The following is a 6,000-nucleotide window of genomic DNA, read 5'->3' on the forward strand; positions in this document are numbered from 1 at the left end:
TGGCATCAAACATCCGATCATCCTGTGGAATTCCATCAGGTGGCGCAGTTTACCCGTTCTGCCCCAAACCAGGAACAGAAGAGGGAGGGGAGAGTGGTAATCAGGTGAATCTGCTGCTTGAGGCTTCTGGTCTCCTTTATCATCTCATTTAAAGAGACTGGGAGCCTTTCCTGCTCCATCAATTCTCGTTCGCTGCCGTTTTGCGTTCCGGTGCTGGAAGCGACGCCAGAAAGCGAAATCCCTGGTGCAGCGATTTTTAACCGTGGAGTCGGACGCCGCATAACTCAGGCGGCTGTGGTCCAGGGGCGAGAGCCGTCTGGGGCTGCGGAGGCCAGGAGCCTTAACGCAGGCACAGGCTCATCCACCCCCCTGCAGGGCACATGGCCCTGGAGGATCAGAATCCTGCCTCCCTTTGTCCATCAATCCCCGGACAAGTCAAATAGGCTGGGAGGGAGGGTGGTCTTCATTTAAAATATTTTTAAACTCAAAATCTTATTTAAAAAAATGAGTGTTACCTGGAAAGACTTGCATGAACTGATGCTGAGCGCACTGAGCAGAACCAGGAGATCATTGTACATAGTAACAGTAACATTGTGCCATGATCGACCTTGATACACTTAGCTCTTCTCAGCAATGCGATGATCTAAGGCAATTCCAGAAAGACTCATGATGGAAAATACTATCCACATCCAGAGAAAGAACTGTACAGTCTGAATGCAGATGGAAGCACTCTATTTTCTATTTTTTTGTTTGTTTTTTCCTTTTGGTTTTTTCCCTTTTGTTCCCCCTCTTTTTTCACAATATGACTTGTGTGAAAATATGTTTAATATGATTGTACATGTATACCTATACCAGATTGCTGGCTGTCTGGAGAGGGGAAGGGGAGGGAGAGGGAAAATTTGGAACTCAGAACCTTATAAAAGTGAATGTTGAAAGCTAAAATAAATAAATTTAGTTTGAAAGAATAAATAAAATGTATAGTAAACAGAAAAAATGAATGTTGAAAACTATCTTTACATGTCACAGGGAAAAAATAAAATACTACTTACAAAAAACAAAAGGTTTGCTGTAAAAAAAGAAATATGGAGGTGTGGAAAAGCAATTGATATCAACAAAAATTTATTTTTTAAAATGGAAATAAATACAACAAAATAAAATATTCTTTAAAAAAATATACTTTCCTTCTCTGAGACATGAGTTTTTTCATATCTGACAAAGCTTTCTGGCATCCTTCTAATTTTGTGGGAGCAGCAGTTTTGCTAGGAGGCCCTTCCTTTAACTGAGGAAAAACAACTGAGAAAAGCCATGTTCTGTGCTGGGTGTCAGGTTCTCACTCTGTCATCTAATAGGCTTGATGAGCCTTGGGAATGGACTTTCACCAGGAAATTCTGGGTCTCTGGCCCCCCCCCCTTAAAAGCTGCCAATCCCCGCCCCCCAGGTTTCTTCCTTCCTCACCACTGTTTTCTACATCTCTCTGCAGCTGCTTCTTCCCCTGCACCACTCACTCCTGGGGAGTGTTGTACTAATAGCTCAGGGGGCTCCTCTGGGATGGGGCAATCAGTGTTTTCTCTCCCTGGGCTTCCCAAAGCTATTGCTTGGACTGCAGTCAAAAAGAAAACACACACGCTCACACATACCTTAGAATGGAATATTTTGCATCTGTTACAGCAGGTTTTTAAAAATTGTATTTTTACTACAGACAGAACTTTAAAAGCAAATAATTTTTTTCTTTTCGCCTCTCATGTGGCGAATGATCAGCTTTTGTCTCACACCATAAGAGGGAAAGGCAATGCATATTAGGAGACTGTGATGGGGGATAAGATATGAAAGAAAAATTCAAGAAGGGAGGGTCTCTAAATTTTTGTCTAATATCTGGGACATGCCCAGGCTGTCTGCTATCGTCTGCCTTAAGACTGAAAACTGGCTGTCTGGGGCTGATAACTTTTCCTTCTGCTACGACAAGATACGACAGGAATACAAATCTTGGGTTTCAAGCTCTGAGCAGGCTGGAGATCTGCCTGTATCAGAGGTTGCTTGGGTTTGGGTGATATATTTTTCAGGGAGCCTGGGTGGGAAAACTAAAAATATGGTTTGATTTATAAAGCTGAACCTGATTCTCTCTTTTGAGCACAGTTCAGAAATGCATAACCTTCTCTGCTTCTTGTGCACCAGATTGCTACCGGTCTGATAAATATGTGAGAAGTGACAGCAGGGTTTTTGGAATGAATCTGTTAACTCCTCCTAATAGAGTCATTTTAGTATCTTAAGAGAAGCTTTCCTGAGTCAGTGACTTAATCCTGAGGTGCTGGAGAAGGACAATGAAGGAGGTATTTAGGAACAGAGGGGAGGGTACGTAAAAGGTGCTTGGTTCTTGAACCAGGTGAGTTATTCCCCCTTGGCTGGTCTTCACCCTCTTTCCTAGCTTCTTTCAGGTATGACCTGCTCTCTAATCAATACCCTCAGCCCTGCCCCTTGGGGGAAGGGCTTACCTTTCAAACTTTCCTTGAGAAGGATAAAAATAGGAGGTATTTAAAGCAACCTCAGAAATCTAATTGTTGTTCAATGATAAACTTCCCTCCACCAGTTTCCGACTTATTCATTTGTGTCTAGGTATGAGTCTGGATAGGTCCAGGTATGGGACAGCTAGGTGATGTAGTGGATAGAGTGCCAAGACTGGAATCAGGAAGATTCATCTTCTTGAGTTCAAATCTGGCCTCAGATATTTATTAGCTGTGTGACCTTGGGGAAGTCACTTAACTCTGTTTATCTCAGTTTTCTCATCTGTAAAATGAGCTGGAGAAGGAAATGGCAAACCATTCTATTATCTTTGATAAGAAAATCCCAGATGGAGTCATGAAGAGTTGGACACAACTGAAATGAATGAATAACAAAATGGGTTGGGATTCATTGTTCATTCTAGCTTTGGAGAAGTGATTAAAAATATGAATCAATTTTTAAGGCTCTCTTTTATTCAGCTCAGGCTCCCAACTGGGAATGTCCTAGCAATTGGACCATCTCTGTTTGTCTAATCTATATCTCCATTTAAAATCTACCTATTGCTCCTGTGTATTTTGTTATCCATGGCCTCAGTCTTGCCTTCATTCACCCCATGGACACATGCAAATCATGTATGCAAAAAGTGATCACATTACCTTAGAGAAACTGAATTCTTTTGAACACCCAATGGTGAAGCAGAAAACAAGAAATAGAAAGCAAAACAAACTCTTCAAGAACAAAGATTGGTGAAATAGAATAACCTCCCTTGAGAGACCTAGAAGATAGAAGGGAAGCCAAGGAAGGGAGCATAGGAATCACCAGATGTGTCTCCTTAGAACCATGGATATGGTTCTGTAGCTGCTGTCTGACTTCTGCTCAGCCCTGATCACATGGTGTCACTGCATCCTCTTCTCTCCCTGGATGGAAGCCTCTCTCCCTCCATGATGCCCTTGGTGGAGGTGGCTACTTGACCTGCCTCCACCAGAAGAATCCCCAGCTCCAGCTCTTGGAGGCCCTGCTGGCTGTTACTGTTACCATGCTCCCCTTAGCACGCCCATTCACATCCCTCTCTTGCTTGCCCACAGTTCACCTCCCAGGAGGATCATTCACTGTCTCCTTCCTTACAGTGGGAGGGAATCGAGACTCAGATACTAGTTCTGACCCATTCAGTTATAGGGTCAGGGCACACTGGGAATTTGGCCCTGGTCCTCAGGCAGCTCCACAATGTCGGCTCCATCTTCTTGACAACCCCTAATGGATGATACAATGAGATCATAGGATGACAGCTAGAGGAGACCTTATAGATCATCAAATCCAGCCATTTAATTATATTTTATTTTGAAGATTGGATCTCCTGTGTTACCCAGACTAGAAGTAGAAGGGATACTCTCAGGGCCTGTCCCACTGAGCAAAGGAATTTTGACCTATTTCATTTCTACCCTGGGCCAGGTCAGTGCTCCTTGGACAACCTGGTAGTTCTCTCCTAAGTGCTTGCCACATTAATACTGAAAGTGTAGGCATCTGATGGGCTTATCCCATGGCCACTCAGGAATCCTGAGACGGGGGCTCCCTGAGACTCCAGGTATGCTCCATCCAACCTGATCCAATCCCCTCATTTTACAGATGAGGAAACTATAAACCAAAAAGTTACAGTGATTTGCGCAGAGCCCCACAGCTAGTGTCTGAGGTGGGATTCGAACCCACCTGCTACAAAGTCAGCACGCTATTGTTTCTGATGCCCAGAAGCATATAAGATTTCTTTGACTGGTTCCTGCCTTCTTTATTATTGCTCTCTGGTCTTCCTGTTTCCAAGGACTGCAGGTAACACCATTCTTCTCCTCGGGCTCACCAGCTATGCGTTCAACTCAGTTCCAAAGCACACTCTACACATCAAACTTATTTGTCTCATTATCAGCTCAGATGATGCATGGCAAGGCCAGAGCTCCATCTTTTTCTGCCTTCCTTACCCTTCCCATTGTAATAGACAACACTACCATAGCAATAACTTCCCAAGAGATTACTTTTTTCTAGACTAAAATATTCTTTCCTAAAATGTCGGCTTACTTACCTTACCCAACACTTTCCTCTTCTTTTGTACTAGGAAATTCTCTGGCTTCCCACTTCCTCCAGGATGCTTTCCCTGACTGATGGGAAGTGAGGGGATGTGCCAGTCCCAGATAGATACAGAATGCATAACCATGTTGTTGCTTCACTCATGTCTGAATTATATTCCCATTTGGGGTTTACTTGGCATAGATGCTGGAGTTGTTTGCCATTTCTTTCTCCAGATCATTTTACAGATAAGGAAACTGAGGCAAACAGTTAAGTGATTTGCCAAGCTAGTAAATGTCTGAGGTCAGATTTGGACTCATCTTCATGAAATCTCTTTGGATCTTTTCTGTTTAGCTATGTAACTTCTAAGTCTCTTCCTGTCCCACAAAATACACTTACCCCTTTGCTTGTACATTAGGCTAATGTAGTAAACCTTGAGGCAATATGGTATAATGATAGTTAGCCTTGGGATCAGGAATTAAAATCCTGCCTCTGATATGTACTGACTTTGTGATCCTCATCAAGCTGTTTAACCTTTCTGTGCTATTCAATTAAGAGCAGCTACAGACTTCATTAGATGGAGGGAACTTCTTCATCTGCAGTTCCTTCCAGTGAAATCAGAGGTTTGGTCAAAAGAAAAATGTTAATATAATATGCCATTCCTTCACGAAATTTAAGTCTTTATCAGTGCTTGGCCTTTTTTCTGTGTGCCTGACTCCCTAAGTGTTTGACTCTTTTAGGTTGAAACTCATCACCAACTAGGACTGTGTTGGGCTTGGAATCTGGAAGACTCATCTTTCTGAGTTCAAATCTGGTCTCAGACACTTACTAGCTGTATGACCCTGGGCAGTTCACTTAACCCTGTTTGTCTCAGTTTCCTTATCTGTAAAATGAGCTGGAGAAGGAAATGGCAAAATATTCCAGTGTCTTTACCAAGAAAACCCCAAATGAGATCACTAAGCATCAGCATGACTGAAACGACTGAACAACAGCATGGTTTCCCATGCTGTCTGTATATAGAGCCTGGAGATGGCACATGCTTTGTGGGTGACTGAATGTAGGCCATTTTGTAGGTGAATACTTTCATGGTAAGACATGCAGGCCAAGGCTCTGTAAAATTGTAGAGTATTTGAAGTTTTTCATTAGTACTCATAACCTCCCTTTTAAACAACTCCCTCCCCATTTTTGATACTCACACCTTATACCCAGGTGGCTGCCTACAGTCCACTAGCACATCCCCCAATCCCTTTATTTTTTCCTGCCTGGCAATGTGCCAAACTCTAGATCTTTTCCTACAACCATGTTTGCCATATTGGCCATTTCTGCCTACTCTTTACTCAGAGATTTCTGCTAAGCTAATGAGACCAATCGGTCATTCAGGAAACATTTAATAAGCAGTGATACAACATTTTGATCAAATAAGGTCTCTAACCTCAGGGGGCTTATAGTCTT

This window comes from Notamacropus eugenii, chromosome 5, assembly GCF_028372415.1.
Source record: "Notamacropus eugenii isolate mMacEug1 chromosome 5, mMacEug1.pri_v2, whole genome shotgun sequence".
Lineage (NCBI taxonomy): Eukaryota > Metazoa > Chordata > Mammalia > Diprotodontia > Macropodidae > Notamacropus > Notamacropus eugenii.